Source organism: Artibeus jamaicensis, unplaced genomic scaffold (assembly GCF_021234435.1).
Source record: "Artibeus jamaicensis isolate MK-2021 breed Jamaican fruit bat unplaced genomic scaffold, CSHL_Jam_final contig_415, whole genome shotgun sequence".
NCBI classification, from domain to species: domain Eukaryota; kingdom Metazoa; phylum Chordata; class Mammalia; order Chiroptera; family Phyllostomidae; genus Artibeus; species Artibeus jamaicensis.
The window spans coordinates 14,230,072-14,252,343 of NW_026521823.1; positions in this window are offsets into that span (position 1 = coordinate 14,230,072).

The following is a 22,272-nucleotide window of genomic DNA, read 5'->3' on the forward strand; positions in this document are numbered from 1 at the left end:
TATTTGTAGTTGCACACCAATGTACTGAGTCAAATAACATCAAAATTTCCTAGGGCAACAAATACACATGTGGAATTCAAATGTAGGATTTTTATTACTTTGACTTCTAAGGCTCGTCAAAAAATCTTTACCACATGCACAATGATGAATATGAAATGAATGAATAATATGTTCCCATAGTGTCACTATTCTGTTTTTCTTTTTCTTTCTTTCTCTTTCTTTTTTTTAAAGCTCTTGCTTTATCTTAGTAGAACTTGCTATACAGTAATAGGAAGGAGGAAGTAATGGACTCATATTCGTGAATTGCTCACTATCAATGTGCTCTCTGATACTTTAATTATACTGCATCGTTTACCTCGGAAACAACACTTCAGAGTTAAGTGTTATTATCTCCATTTGCACATCTAGAAATTAAGGACCAGAGAAGTCAAATTATTTGCTCCGGGGTATGCAGCTGTTAAAAGGAAGATCAGGATTTAATGAGTTCTATTAATGTATCCAGTAAAGTGTCATCTCTTTACTATAACGCCCTGTATTCCTGGGAAAGAATAATTCATAATCCCAGCAGGCACAAATGAGCAGACTTGTGCTGTAGACAATGAAGAAGTGAGACGGGAAAAAAGAGGTCTCAGGAGATAGAAAACACTTGCCTTTTTGTTATGATTATATGAAGTAGTTTTACATAGCTCAGATCAATTGCTATTGCATTTCTATTAGTACAAATAACCGCAAATAAAAGTTAAAAAACTGAGAGAGCCTACTTCAAAATATTCATGATGTAGGCTCTATGATTAATCTAACAAAGAGACCACTGTGGTAGTTTTTAAAGCTAAAATGTGTGAAGTTGAAATTCATATGTTAATATAATCAACACTAGATTAGGTAATTAGGACAAGGCTTTTATGCTGTTATGTTGACCATGAAGGGTTCAACGTTTAAAAAATAGTTAAAATTTGATATAAATAACGGGAACAAAAACTTTACCAGAAAGAAGTCACAAATATTAATGGAATAAAATTAAACCTTTTACATAAAAATAATACTTAGGACATTTAAATATAAACCTAATATTTTAATAGAGTGATTCATTTCATTTTGTCAAATACAGAGATTTTTGCCAATTCATTATACTTTTGATGTATAGTTCTTCATGATGATATACTGTCCTTGATAAATAGGTTAAATTATACAAAAATGCTGAAAATTTTGCACAGTTTCCCTTTTGTACACAGCAGTGTGACTGAAGGTAGCGGAAGTGTTTCTCTAACCAGAGCTTTAGACTACAAACGTGTCACTAGATTCATTAATTAAAAAAATAATAAATGCTTTTCTGTTCTTCAAAAGAAACACATCACACTATGATTTATTTTATTACTGAAAAATTAACATGTAAAAGCTTGACTTATTTAAAAAGTAGATTATAAAATATCTGGGAGTAGATTAAACTGGAGCATTTTACCTTTTTTTGCAATCTGTACCATATTTTGCTGTGTATAATGCGCTCCCGTGTATAAAGCACACCCATGTTTTTGGCTCAAACTTTCTGGGAAGAAAACTTCTATTTTAATTTTATTTATTTATTTATTTATTTATTTATTTATTTATTTCTGTTTAGAGACACAACCAATTATCATATTCCAGGGTATTATTTTATTATTTTAAAGATTTTATTTATTTATCTTTAGAAGGGAAGGGAAAGAGAGAGGGAGAGAAACATCAATGTACGGTTGCCTTTCATGCGTCCCCGGCTGGGAACTGGCCTGCAGGGAACCAGCCTGCATCCCCGGTGTGTGCCCTGACTGGGAATCAAACTGCAGTTGTCTAATTCGCAGGCCTGCGCTCAATCCACTGAGCTACACCAGCCAGGGCCCCAGGGTATTATTTTATATATGGATACTGTTATTGGTTTCTAGACTTATACTTTTAATACATAATTTTGGATAAAAGAATTAAAAACATTGACATAGAGATGGAATTAGTACTACCCATGTATAACACTCATCATAATTTTTCCCTGAAAAAATTTTTGGAAAAGCACACATTATACACGGAGAAATATGGTACCTAACATTCCTGAGCAGAATAAATGGTAATGTGCTTCCTCTTATAGTGTTGCATATCATTTAAAGCCCAAGAATCTTCTCATATTCTAGTAAGGAATTGACCAAAATAATGACTACAATTGCAATGATCTTCCTTCCAACTCATACTGTTAAAAACTCATAAGTTTTTACTGGATTCGAGCTCTTAAACTAAGTGAAATAATAAAGATGCTACAAATGTAGAATTTTCTCCTGTATTTCTTGCTTTTTTTATTTAAGCTTTCTTCCCACAATAATTTTCTTTTTGCTTTCTCTTTGCCCATCTCTTAATGGGGTAATATCAATGGCCTCTTCTGAGTGTGCCAGAAACTAAACCCTCCTCTGTCAGTGGCCTCCCAAGTGTCCTCTTCCTTCTGTTCATAGCATCCATGTGGATATCTGGGGCTCAGTTCAGGCTTATTCTTGGAGTACAGCAAGAATACTATGTGAAAGCCCAAGTGCATCGACTTCAGCTGAAAATAGAGTAAAAGGATTTCAACTTTCCTTACTTGCACAGTGAGTTAGTAATCTAATGCCAATGAGAATAAGTTTAAATACCATTCGCATGCATCACCCTACTTGACAGCAGAAAGAAACAACACAAAACAAATATTTTAATACCTTGAAATGAATTCAACTTATAACCTTAAGTTGTGCCTGTTTAAAATGGACAACAGTGTGGTGATCACTGCGAGGAGAGAGGTATAAGGGGACTAAATGATAATGGAAAAAATACAATAAAGATTAAACTAAAAAGTAAAAAGAATCTCTATGACTCCATGGACTCAACTCAGACTTCTGCTGCCTAAAATCCCTTCAGTGGAAACATTGTCATTTATAAATAAATGCATTAATTTAGGTAAAAAGACCAAGATTTTTTGATAAATAAAAGATCAACTACTCCCTGCCCCAAAAAATTCTTTCCCAAAGTATATCATTTTTCATTTTCACCCAAGTCTGGCTATGTCTATACCAGTTTAATGAAAATGAAGAGTTACTCATTGAATTTTATTTATGTCAAGGGAATCTAAACATTTCAGTTTTAATGGGATTTTTCTGCCCCTGATAACTGAATGTTATTCCCCGAAACAAAACATTTGTTACCACCCTTGTGTTTGTTTGCAAAGAAACACGGAGATGATTACGAGTATGTATGATACACAATAGTTTTAAAGAAAATCAGAAAATAGCTACATCTTTTTGATAACCAGCATTATATTGCAGACAGAAACATTTTAAAACTTTCAAAAATAAAAGATAAAAGCATGAAATAAATAAAGAATAAGTTACCATGTTAAGATATGAACTTCACAGAGGAAAAAATATTTTGTCCACTGATAAACATCACCAGACAGTTCTAACTGCACATTGAAAATTTTATATATATATAAAATTTCTTTATATGTTTTATATATTCATAAAACATATAAAGTACCTAGTACAGATCCAAGTCCATGGTATATGCTTATAGTCAGAACCTATTTGCTGAACTGATAATCAATGTTTAATGTTGATTTAAATCCACACAAATTGGTTACATACTTTTAAAATATGTTTACAGAAAGAAATTTGTGACTACTGTGTAATATATAGTCAATGATTTGTAATAATGAGAACTAATTAATAAATACAGCACATAATGAAAATAAAATTTAAAAATCCCCCAAATTTATGCAAGGCATTAATTTCTTTTTCTGTATTAACACTTTGTGCTTTACTTTTTATTATTATAAAATATAAATTAATTAATTATAATTTAATGAAAATATTTAGGGAAAATAAGTAAATCTTAAAAAATACAGCATTTAAATTTACAAATATATGCTTCAAAATAGACATATATGCTGCTTTTGATATAATTTTTCTATATATTTGATACTTTTGAGTAAATGAGCATAGTAAAATGAATTTTCAGAGGTCAAGAACACTTCAGTTTATGGAACTGATGTTTAAGTACTTAGATTGCCTTTAATTCAAGTTAATTAGTGGGTCATCAATGTTTTTTGATAGTTATACACATTAAGAGTATTGTTGGGTACATATACTCTTCAAAATGCTTAATAAAGAATAAAACTTTTTTTTGCATTTTCTGATTACAACTTGTAAAGCCACCTCTTTACAATGTAGCCACTATTTGAATAGAATAAATTTAAACGTGGTCCCTTTAGATTTTAATAAATCAGTGTAAATTCAAATGTTTGGTTTACTCAGATGGAAAAGTCACAGAATGATAAATTAGGGCACACACAGGGAGTTTTGCGGCCAGACCAGTAAGTCATTTCACCTGCAGTGCATTTGTGGGTTTGTTAGAATAAACTTGGTAGATGTCTTTCACTGCCTGGATTATTTTACTTAGCATAATGCTCTCCAGATCTATCCATTATCTCACCTATAAGTGGAACCTAATCAAGAAAACAACAAGCAAGCAAAATATAACCAAAGACACTGAAATTAAGAACAAACTGATAGTGACCAGAGGGGAGGTGGGAAGGGATAATGGGAGGAAAAAAGGGGGGAGGGTTTTCAGGAACATGTATGAAGGACACATGGACTAAACCAAAGATGGGTAGGATCAAGGGTAGGAAGTGGGGATGGCTGGGGTGGGAGGAAATGGAGTCAACTCTAATTGAACACAAATAAAAATAAATAATTCTAAAAAAATAAACTTAGTAGAATGAGCTAACAAGTATCAAACTTGAAACACTATGCCAAGGACATAGATCATATTTTCTTTTAAGAGATTTTAAAATAGGGAAGGACCTGCTAACGAGGAGTCTAAAGAATATCGGATGCTGACCAGTGATAGAAAAAACACAGAAAAAGCTGCACACTGTATTAATAAAGGACAATTTTGAAACATGTTTTTTCATCTTTGAATAATGTTCTGAGCTACTGTCCTCCAAGCTAATGCAAGGTCCTGCCCCACACCTTCTGGCTTGGTAAGCAGAGAACAGAGGGAATTAAAGATGGCACTTGCGACTTTGGCAGTTAACATCCTACAAAACTGGTACAAGTTAAATCCGTGCATTGCAGGGCTAATGTTCAAATCCTGACTCTACCTTTTACTGGCTTACTCTGGGCAACTTAGCCAACTCCTCTACACATCATTTTCCTTGTATGTAAACAGGGATAATAAAAATAGCTCCCACATCGAGTTGTTTGAGAAAAAATAAGTATTTAACACATAATGGTGCTGAATTAATATTATTATTTTATTCTGTATAGTAATGTCAACTCTGATGATGTTTGCAGGGTTTTATAAAATGCAGTGATAATATGTGGTGATTCTAAAGTTATGGGTAAAAATCATGTAAATATTATTTATTAATTGGCAGACGTGGAAAGACTTGGAGTAAACATTTTGTTGTTGAAAGTTAAGGGGAACTCAAACTTCCTCCAAGATGGAGGTGTAGATGGAAGCACTGCGCCTTCTCCCACAATTAAGTTTAAAAACAACAAAGTTTTAGCAACAAAAACACAGCCAAACCACAGAAAATTGAACTATACGTAAGTCTGACAACAACCAACCCTTCAGCCAAACTGGTAAGAGGGGCAGAGCCAGCAGCAGAGTGGGGTTGGGCAGGAAAGATCCATCAGACCAACCCGAGCACGCAACCCAGGTGCACCAGCAGCCGTGGGCAGATCCCAGGTGTGGAGAAGCAGGCGGAACCACTGAGGGCACAAGGCGGTGGACTCACTGAGGGCTGACCACGGTCACACATTCGAGCACAGATATCGTCCGGTGAGGAGTGAGTGGTGAGACAGACCGTGCAGGCCCCAGTGGCGGAAAGTGGCAGAGGGGACTGCCATTGTCCCTCTCTGACCCTGTCCCCACATACAGCATCACAAACCAGCGACCTGGGTAGCCCTGCCCTGGTGAACACTTCCTTGTATGTAACAGGCATGAACAGATGAAAATATGGCTCAAGAACAACTCAGAGCCCCAGAGCCGATAAATCTAAGCAATGAAGAAATAATTAAATAAAATTTAAAAATAAAAAAAAAATTAAAAAGAAAAAAAAAGAGAAATAGCCAAGCTTTCAGATGCACAGTTCAAAACACTGGTGATCAGGATGCTCACAGAACTGGTTGATTTTAGTCACAAATTAGATGAACATTTGAAGGCTAAACTAATTGAAATGAATGGAAATGCACAGGAAACCAATAGTAATGGAAGGGAAATTGGGACTAAAATCAAAGGAGTGGAGCAGAAGGAAGAAAAAAATGACCAAACAGAAAAGGATGAAGAAACAAGAATTCAAAAAAATGAGGAGAGGCTTAGGAACCTCCAGGACATCTTTAAACGTTCCAACATCTGAATTATAGGGGTACCAGAAGGGGAAGAGGAACAGCCACCAGTGGAAAACTTATTTGAACGAATAATAAAGGAGAATTTCCCCTATCTGGCAAAGGAAATAAACTTCCAGGAAATCCAGGAAGCTCAGAGAGTTGCAAAGAAGTTGGACCCAAGAAGAAACACACCAAGGCACATCATAATTATATTAGTCAAGATTAAAATGAAGGAGAGAATCCTAGAAGCAGCAAGAGATAAGGGGACAGTCACCTACAAAGGAGTTCCCATCAGACTGTCAGCGGATTTCTCAAAAGAGACCTTACAGGCAAGAAGGGGCTGGAAAGAAGTATTCCAAGTCATGAAATCCAAAGACTTACATCCAAGATTGCTCTATCCAGCAAAGCTTTCATTTAGAATGGAAGGACAGATAAAGTGCTTCTCAGATAAGATCAAATTCAAAGAGTTCATCATCACCAAGCTCTTATTATATGAAATGTTAAAGGGACTTACCTAAGAAAAAGAAGATAAAAAAGACGAACAGTGAAAAGACAGCACACTCACAGTTACTAAGAACCATACCTAAAACAAAAACAAAGAGGACAGCTAGACCAGGAGCAGACCCACCGAAATGGAGATCACATGGAGGGTTAGCAACAGGAGAGAGGGAGGAGGAGAAGGGGGGAGAAAGCACAGAGAATAAGTAGCATAGATGGTAGGTAGAAAATAGACAGGGGGAGGGCAAGAATAGTATGGGAAATATAGAATCTAAAGAACTTGAGACACATGGTCATGAACTAAAGAGGGGATGGTGGGGAAGGGGTGTGCAGGGTGGAGGGGAATGAAGGGGGGAAATAGAACAACTGTAATGGCATAATTAATAAAATATATTTAAAAATAAATAAAGTTAAGGGGAACTCAAAGCCTCTTGAAGTCTCACAACTGCAGCAAGGATTGGAGGGCGGGCTCTACTTTCCTGGCAAGGAATCAATGATGTCTTTAGAGTTTGTCTCCTGATAAGGATTTAGGCAATAAAACCTCTCTTATACACAAGTTATCAGGAGGATGGGGGATATATAGCTCCACAAACAAAATCAGTGATAAATATATCTTGAGCACTTCTCAAGAACTAGGCTTTCTTGCAGAGGCCAAAGAGATAAAAGACTTTAAAAATTACAACTTTTCCCTGGCTGGGTAGCCCAGTTGGTTGGAAGTTTGCAAGTTCCAGCCCTGATTGAGGCACATGCAAGAAGCAACCAATGAATGAATGCCTAAATGAATGGAAGAGCAAATCAATGTTTCTCTCTAAATGAATGAATGAATAAATAAATAAATAGGTAAATAAATAAATATTAAAACCTGTATTTGAGAGGCAGAACTAAGGTGACCAAGCATCCCACGTTTCCTGGGGCTGAAGGGGTCCCCTCGATGTGGGACTTTTGGCGCCAAATTGTGAAAGTCCTGGGGAACCAGGACAAGTTGGTCACCGTGGGCAGAAGAGCATCGGGCAGGCTCTGGAGTCTGGATTCAAACTCTAACACTGCTGCTTTCTAGCTGTGTAACCCTGGAAGAGTCACTGACACTCTCTGAGCCTCAGTTTTCTCATATGTAGAATGGAGATAACTAAAGGGCCTATATAATACTGTTGTGAAAATCAATGAGTAAACCAATGTAACTCAGGATAGTACCTACCACATCATCTCTGTGTGATATATATCACTTATTACTGATTCAAACTTGTGAAACATCAAGGCATAATTCAAGTGTACAATAAAAAACTATAACTTTATTTTAAATTAATTTGAACTCAGAATAAGTTGCCTTTAAACACATGTAGATTTAGTGGTCATCTTGACACAGCAATCAAGAGGCTAAAGAGTTTCAGTTTCTAAAAGTTGCCAAATGAGTTTTGTGATGTGTAGGTGGGAACAGGTCATGCTCCATAAGGAACAGAGTTAAGTTTCTCGGATGTGTTACAATCACGGTGACACTATGAAACAAGAAAGTTATAGTGCTCTGGAAGGCACGTATAAAATCATCAGGGATTTTGTGCTCTCAAAATGATAACTAGTGGGAGTATTTAATTTTTAATAATAAGCACGGAGCTAGTTATTCAATTATAACATATAATTATTCTAAAATTGAGAAAAGGGTATACACCGCAATTAGGACTTGTTCCCAAGAGAACAAATTTACATGAGTAAACCAGAATAATGAAACAGGAAAAATGGTACATTACACACTCTCTGGAATTTAGGGAATCAAAAACTCATATTTGCTTTAAAAAAATATTGGCTTCTTAATTCTTATTTCTACTCTAAGCTGTAAATTAGTTTTTCCTACAAGTATAATTAAATAAACTGGAAAAGGGGATTAATTATTCATTTATTTATTCACACACATCTTTAGCAATATTTCTAAGGCTTAGTTATAATTTTCTTTTTAACACAAAGAAAATTTCATTCAATATGACAAGAAAATATATTTTTCTCTTTTTCTGTAACTTGCTACAGTCTGTGACTATAATCATTTCAATACTCACAATTTTATTTAGAGAAATCACAAAGCCAGTAACAACATTACGAAATAAGTATGAAGTAAATTCATTGATTATTCCTGTCTTCTGGTCTCTATTATTTACCATTTGAGAGTGCACCTCAAGTTTTCCACATGACCATTTCCATTCCTTCTTCATGCGTTATTTAGCAACATTCACTGAGCATCACATAGGTATCGATTATTATGCCAGAATAAGCATTACACATTTCCTCTTTGAGCTGGGATTCATGAACGTTTCAAACAAATGATGTTGCTTCAATATTCTAAACATATAAATAAAAGTTGCTAATGTGAATTTTCTAGTGAAAAGACATAAGTAGATGACATGAAGCTTAAAAATGTGTTGCAAATAAAGGATTAACATAGATTATACTGTATTTTGCTGTGTATAATGTGTACCCACGTTTTTGGCAAAAACTATCAGGAGAAAAAATGTGGGCTTCAATTTTTAAATTTAATCATTTTTTTAATTTATCTTTAGACACTTTTTTTGTATTATAAAGAAATTTTGGCATTTATTTTTAACATATTATGGTACAAAACATTTGATGTAAAAAACAGCACAAAACGCAAGGAAAGATACAAAGTATTTCAGGTATTACTCATATAAAATGCATATTGTCATATTCCCTCAGAAATTGGCGTAAAATGTTCACATTATACATGGTGAAATATAGCAGTTATTAATTTAGTAATATTTAAAAATTGTACCGCATATTATGAGAAAATATTGAAGCTTAAAATTTTTTTTACTTTAGAAATTTTTAAAAGCAACTTTGTATGGCTTGTGGAATAGATAAGCAATTTAGCAAAATAGACTTTTATTGCTATAAATTCTGCTCTGGGCTAATACTGTCCTAAATCATGGTATCATACACTCATAAGATCTTCCATGGATTAATATAATTAATTCCTAACAGAGTAGCACCTGGCATATATAACGGATTTGTCTCACTCTATTAAAAATTTGGATGTGCATTACCTATCTACCTACCTGTCTGTCAAGAGTGAACATTCAGAGCCTGAGAACTTGGAAACAATATGGAATGGCCAGGTAAAAAGACCAGACAGGATGAAAAAAATAAAATATCCTTATCTCTGCAGACTTGCTAGCCATCTCTTTAGATTATTTTATTTTTTAACTGCTAATGCCACACACCATGCGTTAGACTTTGGAAAAAAGTTTACTTAATTCAGCTAACTCAAAGAAGTATGGCTTTTCAAAAAAACAATTGTGTTAGGTGGAGAATCTATTTATGTGTGATTATGCATGAGGATGAAAATATACATGTGTATAAGTATGTATCAGGTCTGTCGGGAAAAGTCTAGATATTTTAATATAACGAGAACAGTTTGTGTGATACTGATGTAACCTGGCAGCCCAGGAGAATGGGCTGGAATATGCATGCATGAATAATGATGACTTCACTGTATTAGTCAGTGGGGGTGTAGACACCTTTGAGTGAGCATGTATGCTCTTGGCCATCACACTCAAAATGATTGAGTGTATAGAGCAAAGAATCTGTATCAGATTTTGCATTAAGCTTGAACATTCTTCTGCAGAAACTATTCAGATGATTCAGAAGGCTGCAGCTATGGGCAACTGGTGATTGGCAGCTTCATCACAATAATGAGTCTGCACATCATGTCTCCTGCAGTTTTTTTGGCAAAACATCAAATCCCCCAGGTGACCCAACCACCCCACCCCCAGCCCAGATTTGGCACCCTGTGACTTCTGGCTTTTCCTGAAATGAAAATCACCTTTGAAAAGGAAGAGATTTCAGAACTTTGATAAAATTTAGGAAAAGACAGTGGGGCAGCAGATAGTTATTGGGATAACTGTGTAAGGTCTCAAAGTGTTGACTTTGAAGGGGACTGAGGTGTCACTGTCCTATGTATAGTGTTTCATGTATCTTGTATCTTTTGCAATGAATGTATCTATTTTTCTTATTACATGGATGGATACCGCCTGGACACACATCATATATATTGACACTTTGAATATCCTTTCCTCTTCCTCGGGACACTTAGATTGTTTCTATATCTTGGTTAGTGTGAATAATAGTGTAATACACATGGGAGAGCAATTCTCTCTTTGAGATAGTGATTGTATATCCTTTGAATATATACCCCCAAATGGGGTTGCTGAATTATAAGGTAGTTCCATTTTTTAGTTTCTTGAAGAACTACTATTTCCTTAATGGAAAACATAATGTAAATCTCCATGATGTGATTTTTTTCCAAATTTACATTCCCACCAATAGCACGTAAATCTTCCTTTGTCTCCACATCCTTGACAGTACTTAGTATACTTTAATATCCGATAACAGCCATCCTAACAGATGTAACATGATGTCTCATTATAGTTTTGCTTGTCTTTCCCTTGTGACTAATGACAAGCATCTTTTCCTATATGAGTTGGCCAGTTACATGGTTTTGGGGGAAAATATGTATTTAAGTCTGTTGCCCATTTGTATTTGATTGTTTGTTTTCTTGCTACTGAGTTAGGTATATTTAAAAATATATTTTAGATATTAACTCATTATTAAATATATGGTTTGGAAATATTTTCTCCTCTTCTATGGTTGCTTTTTCAGTTTGCTGATTGTTTTTTTTGTTGTTGTTTTGCTGTGCAGAAACTTTTTAGCTTAATTTAGTCCTTTATTTTTGCTTCTGTTGCCTGTCTGTGCTTTAGGTGGCAGATCCAAAAATCGTTGCCAAGACCAGTGTCAAGGAGTTTTCTGCTTAAGTTTTGTCCTAGGAGTTTTATAATTTTAGGTCTTACATTTAGGTCTTTAATTCATTTTGAGTGGATTTATTTGAACACTGTAATATAAAGGTCCATTTCTATACCTTTGCATGTGGCTATCCAGTTTTCTCTACACCATTTATTGATAAGACTATCCTTTTCCCTGTTGTGTATTCTTGGCACTTTTCTTGAAAATTGTTGAACATGCATGTGTGGGTTCATTTCTTGGCTCCCTGTTCATTCCATTGATATCTGTGTTTCTTTTTATGCTGGTAGCATACTGTTTCAATCACTACAGTTTTGCAGCATAGTTTGAAATCAGGAAATGTGACATCCCAGCTTTGTTCTCCTTGCTCAAAATGGCTTTAACTATTGGAGTCTCTTGTGGTAGAAATAACCTTCTAAGAGCACAATGACTTCTACATGTCAATAATAAATAGAAATAATTAGAATTATTAAATTATTTTATTTTAGAATATTGAATTTATACAGATAACTGATATTTGACCTTCAGTGTTGCTCTTTTCTAAAATTCCAGAAAAAGTCCTAGACATGGTACACCTTTTTAAAAATCCATAGGTTATAAATTCTTCTGTAAACACACTGGCTGGTGTGGCTCATGGGATTGAAGGCTGACTTGAGAACCAAAGGGTCATAGGATCGATTCCCAGTCAGGGCACATGCCTAGGTTGTGGGTCAGGTCCCCAGTGAGGGGCACTGGGGAGGCAACCACACATTAATGTTTCTCTCCTTCTCTTTCTCCCCCTTTCCTTTCTCTCTAAAAATAAATAAATAAAATCTTTTAAAAATGAAGATAAAAATTCTTTCATAAGCAAATAACATTGGTGTACCTGCCAGGAAGTCTGTCATTAGCATATTTATGAGACGCGGTTTTCTGCTTTTCCCCCACCCCCCCCTGTAATGAGGGGTTTTATGAAAATTTTCATACGGGTTTATCAGGACTAGAAGTCTAAAATTTTCTTTTTCTCTAAAATGTTTGCCTTGTTTTCATTTCTAGATTATGCTGGCCCCATGAAGTAATTAGGGCCTGTTTTCTTCATTCTTTATTTTATTTACTCAAGTCATTATTTTAAACCTCCTCCTAGGATATTTTCATTGATTTGAGAGAGAGAGAAAGGGAGACAGAGAAACAGAGGAAAACATCAATGTGAGAGAAAACATCAATGTGAGTAGCTGAAAACATCAGCTACTGAGCGGCAGCTTCCCCCATGAGCCTCCAGTGGGGGTTGGACACAACCTGTGTATGCACCGTGACCTGGGATGGAACCAGCAGCTTGTTGGTGTACAGGACGATGCTCCAACCAACTCACCCACCTGGCCAGGGCTCTTCATTTTTTTAAAAATGTTTGAAGTCTTTGTGTAAAATTGGCTTTAGCTTTCTTTTTTTAACTTCTAATAGAATTAACAATAAACCTATCTAGGCCCAAAGAGCTCTTCATAGATTATATCTTTAACATGACAGATAGTCCAGTGTAGATCTGGATTCTGTTACCTTCCTCCGAAAAATGCCATTGAGATAAACTGGCTAAACTCCGTCTGAATTCTGTTCCTCCTGTGGTTGTCAGCAGCTCAATTTTCTGATATTTAGTTTTAGGGTTCCGGCCACTGCTCTCTGTTCAGTATTCTCAAAGCATACATACACCTCCAACAAGAATGTGGGCATAGTTTATGCAATTTTGTATCTTCTCAATAGGTCTTTCTTTATGGAATTCTCCATCTCACTTTCTAGCCAACTCTGTAAACCACAAAGGTCACCTTTTGGCTCCTCCAGTCAGTGAGATCACAGTTTTCTGACAGCTTTTCCACTTTCTTGGACAGGCCCACTAGAGAGCACCCTCGGGCAAAAAAGCACATCATAGCAACTGCAACTGGTTTCTTACAATTTCCCAAAATTAGACTACAAATTCGTGTTTGCTATGGTCATGTCTTCAGTGCATTCAAAAAGTTGTATTATTAAAAACATTTTATCCAGTGATGTTCATTTTTATCTGCAGGGGGTAAGCCTGTTACAGTTTATTCTGCCATTATCATAAACAGTATATCCTTCTATGAAACATTTTGAAAAGCATCATCTTTCTGGACACCACCTCAGAGCTGCTAAGGGTTAGTATTCGTTATTGCTCAAGATTTCTATAGTTTATTGCACTCATCATTCTGAATTAGAAACTTTTTTTGTATTAACCCAGAGAACTCCATAGTATTTTTAATAAATCCTTGAGGGTATCAAGAAAAGCTTAATAGATATAAAATTGTTACCATTTTATGTTTGGAATTCTAATAAGCGATGCTATTCTATAATTTTAAGAGCTATGATTAGAGGTTTAAAAAAAAGAAGAAAGACTCTTTAAACATATAGAGGGGAGATTTGAGGCAGTAATTGTCACTACATTAATAATTGCTATCGGTCTCCAGGACTTCCGACTACCAGGAATATTCTCTGGGTTGTGTTGTAATTGGGTTGAAGGATGCTGTTAGAAATGCTACTTTCTATCTACCTATTTTCTCCCCCCTTCTAGTATGGGAAATATAGAATCTAAAGAACTTGACACACATGATCATAAACTAAAGGGGGGGTAATGGTGGGGAGGGGGGTAGGGTGGAGGGGAATGAAGGGTGGGAATAGAACAACTGTAATGGCATAATCAATTAAAAAATAAAATTAAATTAAAAAAAGAAATGCTACTTTCCCAGCCCATTAAAATTCAGTTGCATATTCGCCTCAGATCTTGGCTCAAACAAAGCATTTAGGAGACAGGAAAGGAAATTTCCAAAACAAAACAAACAGTGCTCCAGAAGCAATATTTTTATGTTGAAAGAACAATTCCAGACTCACTTTAGCCTGATTATTTGTAACACAGAACCACTTCAGGAAAGCTTAACCTGGTTTGAGACTGCTAGAGCTCACACTTCAGGAGATGAAGAATCCAAACATAATTTAGCATCCATTAAACTCTGTCTGAAAATGAAGTTATCAAAGACATTTATTACATAAGACTTTCAACATCATTATTCTTAAATCGAATACAATACAATTAGAATGATTTTGTTAGAATAGTTTGGGGACTATATAAAACATAGCTACTTTTCATAAGGATGACTTTTTAAAAAGCTCATATCATCCAACATTAAAGGTCTCAGTGAATTACACCTTCCTGCCACTATGCAGTGCAGCCCTATGGTACTGACATACTACAGTTGTAACAAAAGGTCTATGAAACAATAACTGAATAACCAGGCAAGACTAAAGTTTGATGAAAAAAACATGTCTCTGTTTAATTGAAAACTTATTTTAAAGGTTCAAACTTTTCTACAGTGGAAATGAAAAGTACAAAATGTAGCACAGCAACAACAAAAAAGGCTTTTTACTCACTAACAAACATGGAAACAAAATCCAAGAGTATGAATGAAGAAGTCTCTCATTTTAATATGATAAATACCTAATAACATGACATTATGAAGAGAAGCAATGACTTGAATAATTTATATTGTCTCACTCACATTGCATAAAGTACTGTCTTTATAATATACATTTTGATTATTAACCATCAGTATTCTCATTTATAAACTAGAGATTGTAGTAGTAATATATATCTCCTCATAGCACTGGAGTGATATTAAATGTAATAATGTACATATTTAACTGGGTACTGGGCACATGGTAAGATTCTTAAAAAAGTTATAACTAACTGAAATTGCAACTAGTTTTGATTTTATTGTTATTATTATTATTTTTGCATTATATTAGAAGTTGAGTAAGAATTCTCAACCATTTACAAAAAATCTCAGTGATCTGAAGACTAGAATCAGAAAAAAAAAGCCTATAAATTAAAAGTTAATTTCCTTTCTAAACTTCAAATTATTTATAAACATTGTTATTTGTGTGCTCATGATAAACATCCGTCTACACTAAGTGTCTCCCCTACAGGTTGGTGTCCTTTATCCCCTCTGGCTTAAAAGTACCAAGTATAAACAGAGTAAATAAAGGTTTGTTTGCAGAAGGCTCCAGTTTGAAACCATGTGCTGCTTTGAAAAGTAAAGCAACTAAAGGATTTTCATTAGAGATTTATCTATAATCCATGCAATCATGGTGGAAAGAATTTAAAAATATTTTCCCTTTAAGTTTTAATAATATCCTGAAACAAAACTCAGATTTTTAAGAGTTTAGCTCTTAAAAAGTGCAGCTTATTTTGTTTTTAGATTATTAAGTGCATGCTTTGAGTACACAAAATTTAAGTAAATAAGAAATACACGTTTTAATTGAATCTTCGCATTGCAACAAGTAATAATAATGTTTGCATCAGCACATGAGAAAAGTACTTGTGACTTTAAAATGACAGAGCCACTACGACCCTTTCTGACTCATTATATAAGAGAACATACTGCAGTATAACTATTCGTAAAATACAATTAAAATTTACCATTATTGTGTTGCAAAAAATGTGCCAATAATTGTGCTGCAGATATACATTGAAATTTACATAAGCAATTTTGGATTATAATTGAGTTAATGTCACTGCATCACATAGAAAAATACCTCAACTTTTGGGGATGTTTGTTTTTCATTTTTTAAAGTACATAACTGAAATGATGTGAAATTGAAGTTGAATTTCCCAAAGAAGAAAGCAGATAACCTGTAATAGCACATTGGTTTTATTACCTATACTGTGTGTGTAGATGCTTTGGATGATGGCCACAGATAAGTGTGATTCAGCGACCTGGTTCCAAGTTGATGACTTAGGGTAATCAGACAATAACAATATTTAGGTTTTGTATTTAATAGCAATGATGAGATAAAGGATAAAAATGTGCAAACCTTCAGGCTAAATTATCCTATTCTTTTTTTTTGAAATTATGTTATACTCTTTGATGAGTTACTAACATTCCTATAATGCAAAAAAATATGATGTTAAAGGACTGGGCTTTCATTTTGATGGACTATGATTTACAACCTGATCTTAAGTTACCATTTAAATTCATACAATATTTTAAAATCCTTATAAGTCCCAATTTCCTCATTTCAAAAATTGTGATAGCATTACTAATAAAACTAGTCTTTTAATTTTTTGTGTGAATGTGAGATTATAAGTGTTAAAAATAATTTGTCCCATAATGAATATTATGGGTCAAAATCACAATTATTCAGTGTTTTCTAAAGTAAATTGGAATTAAGTAACTCCTTAATTTTATAGAATTAACAAAGAATTCATAGATAGGGAAGGAACACTTTGTATTTATGGAGAAAATGAGCTGAAATATGTTAATAAGCACAAAGTTATAATCACATGCCATATTTGTAAATTGGCAAATGGAAATTTTGATTATTTATCTTTTTGGTTATAACTTATAAAATATAATTATTATAAAATGTTGGGAAATTACTTCAAATCTTTTGGGCCCAAGATATATGTGTCAGTCATGCTATAAGTGAAGGCAAACTGGAAGCAAGGCAAACTTGTGACAACTACCTTAATGACAGTGTAAACGTCATGGGCACAGCACGATACTTCACTGACACTGTGTGGGGCCAAAAAAAAAGGCCCCAGAAAATTCACTAGCATCACTTTCATTGTCTGACTGCCATTCCCATCATGCCTTTCATTATTAGAAGTTCCTCAGGGAGAAACATGTAGAACTCTGTGACAAGATGATTTTCTCTGTGGAAAAAGAAGAAAACTCTACAAACTCTTAGATTCTATGTATTTCATATTATTTTTATTTCTAGTTTAGCTTTATATACAAAGGAAAAATTATTCGATCAATGAACATTTGAAGTTTTACCTTTCATTTGGACCTTTCTTAATAATTATTAATTTAAGATATGGCATGTTTCTTAAAGATGGAAATGTTTGCATATGTCTTTGTTTCTTTGATTAATAAATGTCCTATAAAACCATTAGAGGATTTTTTATAGCATTGGATAATTATTTAAATATCTTTTTCTTTTTAAAAAATATAGCAATTTGGCAACAGCATATAGGAAAGCAACAAATTGATTCTCACCTTAAAGACCTATTCTTTACATGTTAATAGAAAACATTACTTGGGGGGGTTCTACCATTTCACTATTTGGATTGATTTTTTTTAAATTCAGTTAGTTGGTTTAAACAAGACTGGCTGTAGCAGGGGACTAACCATGGGGATATATCAGAATTCTTAGAACGAAAGCATGTTTGAATACTATGGGTCAAAATCACAAACATTTTACTTATAGTCATCTATAAATAATTTTAAAGTTATATTCTTAAAATATGTTAAATAACTTCTATGAAGTTAGGTTTGTACTACTAAAGTTTAACTTTATTTTTTTTTAAATCAACTCTAGAAAAAGAGTCCCTTGACATATTTGACACATTATTTTAAAATCTTAAAGAATGAATTTTAAATTGTTTCTTGTCCAAGTTGGATAAAGCATCATGTTTTAAAATGCTAAAGAAGAACTTGCTCATGGAGGGACATCAGAAATTATTTCCTTCCAGCTGTACACTCAACACGCAACTTTGATCTGGAACTGGGTGCAACCCATTTCTGGCTTCTTCATCACCATGCTTCTTGCTGGCGAATGGGATAACAACAAACCATAGAGCTTGAGATTAAATTCTAGGCTATGGAATTCAAGTTAGCAAATAAAATTTCAAATAACACGCAAAAAATAATCATGAAGAGTTTCATAAGAATGCAGCTGAGGGCAGGTTTTTGTATTTTATAAAACCGAAGTAACCAAAATAACCAAAAAGGGAAAGGATGAGCTACTAACGGGAAGAAATAATCTTCTCCAGATATGAATTTTTTGCCAAGTGCTAAAATACTATATACAAAAATTAAAGAAGAGACATTTAAAAGAGTCTACCTATAAATATACTTGAATAAAATGTTAATTTGTAAAATAAGGGGAAAATATAGCATTGTAGCAAAGCTGATTTAATAACAGAATGATAACTATCACCGCAATGTTTATGTGTTTTCTAAAAGATTTTATTTATTTATTTTTAGAGAGAGAGAAGGAGAAAGAGAGGGAGAGAAATACCAGTGTGTGGTTGCATCTTGGCACACCCCCCACTTGGGAACCTGGCCCGCAGCCCAGGGATGTGCCCTGACTGGGAATTGAACTGGCAACCCTTTGGTTCACAAGTCAGCACTCAGTCCACTGAGCCACACCAGCCAGAGCATGTTTATGTTTGTTACCTCAAATCAGAGAAAATATACTGAAGCTTGCAGTCTTTAGTATTCCTTTAAAGATTGTGACTTCAATCTTTAAATGAGAGATAAGTAATTCTAAAGTAAAGAATTTAAATGAAGTCTAAAATACAGTTGCACAATGGAATACTAAGCAGTAGAAAGAAAGAATGAGCTCCTGCCCTTCACAACAGCATGGATAGAACTAGAAAGCATTATGCTAAATGAAATGAGCCAGGCGGTAAAAGATAAATACCATGTTATCTTACCTATAAGTGGAACCTAATCAACAAAACAAATGAAATAGAACCAGAGACAAGGAAATAAAGAACAATCTGACTGTAACCAGAGGGGTGAAGAGAGGGAGGCTAATGGGGAAAAGAAAGGGAAGACTCAAGTCAAGCAAAATGTATAAAGAACCTATGGGCAAGGACAATGGGGGTGGGAGAATTGACTACGGTGGGTGGGAAGAGCAGGGGATAGCAATGGGGGAAATGGGGATAATTGAACAGCAATAAAAAATTTTAAAAAACCCTAAAATATACCTATAATTTGACTGCTTTAAAAAAGTAAGTATGAATATAATTACATGCATACATACCTACTAAGAAGCTGGCTAATAACTGTGTGCATCTTAACATCTATATTCATCAAGCTAGGATAGACCAAGATTCAGTAACAAATAAATCTCCAGCTCTCAGTGGCTTAGTACAACAAAATTCGTGTCAGAGTTATGAAATGTCCAGGCCCTGGCTGGCATAGCTCAGTGGATTGAGCACAGGCTGTGAACCAAGGTGTCGGTGGTTTGATTCCCAGTAGGGGCACATGCTTGGGTTGCAGGCCAAGTCCCCACTTGGGGGCACACAAGAGGCAACCACACACTGATGTTTCTCTCCTTCCATTCCTCTCTTTCTAAATATAAATAAAAATTAAAAAAAATTTTAAAGAAATGCCCAATATGACTCTGGAGAGCACCTTCATAGGGTGACCCAAAAAACTGGGCTGAGAAGTATACAGAGCAGAAAGATATTTTCTAAATATTTCTGACACACAATCAGACTTTGAAAACACATATTTTAAGAAGTGAATTTTTTTACTCCTAATCTTGGAAGCTCAAGTGTGCTTATACTGATCTATGTGTCCAGTTAGTGAAGTTTTGGAGTGTTTACTGTGTATAGACACTGGCTAGGCACAGAATATGATAAGCAAAATGACTTCTCTTCTATTCTAGGAAATCTTCCAGTATGGGCTTTGTTTCAGGGGAAAGGGTGAAAAACATCAATCATAAATGTAAAAACTATGATAAATGTCATTTGTCAATAATAAGATCTTGTATAAAAGGGCAGAAAGAGTTCTGTCCCAGCAAGTCTAAAGTGTTAAGAAAATATAGGTTTATCTAAAATCTGAACAACTAGCTACCCTGAGGGAATAGCATATACAAATGTCCTAAAGGCAGTGTGAATAAGTTTCACTTAAGTAACTGAAGCAAAAATCAGCTCATAAAGAGCCTTGCAATCCATGTAAAAGATAATGTATATTAGAAGTGGGAGACAGTATTTTAATTGTGTGTGTGTGCAAATTTAAGATTGCCCTGTTTCAGGTGTCATGAATTGTGCTCCCAGTTAGGAGACAAAGTCCAGCCAAGGGATGGTGGTAGATTAGATTAGGATTCTGGCAATAGGAAAAGGAACTTTGGTTTCAATTGTGGAGGGGAAAAAACTGGACAGACTGAATCTCTTTGCAAATATTATATTTGTTATAATATACTTCAGTTGGACAAATGATGATTAAAAGATTTATGGGGATAGTAAGAAATATAGAAATGCATGTATGTGCGTGGAGTAAGTGAGGGGGAGGACAAAATATGAGGTCTGTCCAGAAGGTATCCAGCCATGTAATGTGAAAAATAGAGGTATTTATTGAAGAAGATACAAGACACAAGAAACATTGTACATAGGACAATGATGCTTCAGACTTCTTCAAAATAGGCAGCTTGGGACCTCACATGGTTCTCTTAATTTCTATTAGCTGAATATCCTGAATCTCGTCAACAGTCTGAAATCTCTTCGCATTCAAAGGTGATTTTAGTTTTGGGAGAAGCCAAAAGTCACAGGGAGCCACATCTGGGCTGCAGGAGGGCTGAGTCACCCTGGCAATGTGATGTTTCTCAAAAAAATCCATGTAAGAAATCCATGCAGTTTCTCAAAAAAAACTGCCAGAACATGGTGCATGAGCAGGCATGTTGTTGTGATTAACCTGTCAATTACCAGCTGCCCATAGCTGTGGCCTCCTTTTTTTAAAGTTTTTTGTTTCTTTGTTTTAAAGATTTTATTTATTTATTTTTAGAGAGAAGGAAAATGAGAGAGAAAGAGAGGAAGAAACATCAATGTGTGGTTGCCTCTCATGTGTCCCCTAATGAGGACCTGGCCCACAACTCAGGCATGTGCCCTGACTGGGAATTGCACTGGCAATCCTTTGCTTCACAGGCCAGCACTCAATTCACTGAGCTACACCAGCTAGGGCAGTTGCAGCCTTCTGAATCGTTCAGATAATTTCCATGGAGGAATGTTCAAGCTTAACACAAAATTTGAAAGGGATTCATTGCTCTACTTGCTCAGGCATTTTGATTGCAATGGCCACACAGTCCACATGTCCACTCAAGGGCATCTACAGCTCCCACTGACTAGTACAGTGAAGTCATCATTGTTCACACATGTGCACTCCAGTTCACTCTCCTTGGCTGCCAGGTTACACTGATGTCACACAAACTGTTCTCATTATATTAACAATGGCAGGGATTTTCTGGACAGACCTTGTATATCCTGAGACTACTTCCATTCATTTCTAACAGCAGGAAGGTGAGGATAGTAAATAGTTTCCTTGATTTAGTTTATTTTAGTACCTGTGACCTATTTACTCAGGAATCTTAATGGATTCATTTGGTAATTTCTCTGAATATCTATTAAATTCCATCTCAGAAAAAAAATAAATTAAAGTGATTAACATTCTCCCCAATCTTTATGTGTGCTACTGCGGCAGATTGATTGCAGAAGTGGCCCTAGTTCTTCACTCACCCACCAGCCAACCCCATTAGCTACTCTCTTTGGTATATAATTTTTAGTTCGTCTCACCAAATGCTGCATTACTTTTCTTTACCCTTGGAATCCGGACTGGACTCGTAACTTGGTTTACATAATAGATGATCAGGAAACAGCGCCGGGCCAGCTTCAAGACTCACTGTGAGGAGGGCTTGCATGATTCCACCTCTCTCACTTTTTTGCTTGCATCCTGAGACCAAGCCTGGCTATCTTGCCCAAGAAGATGTAACAAGCAGAATCAAGCAGACCATTTTCTCCACTGAAGGCCCAAACATGAGAGGTCCCAGTTTAGGTCAGGAG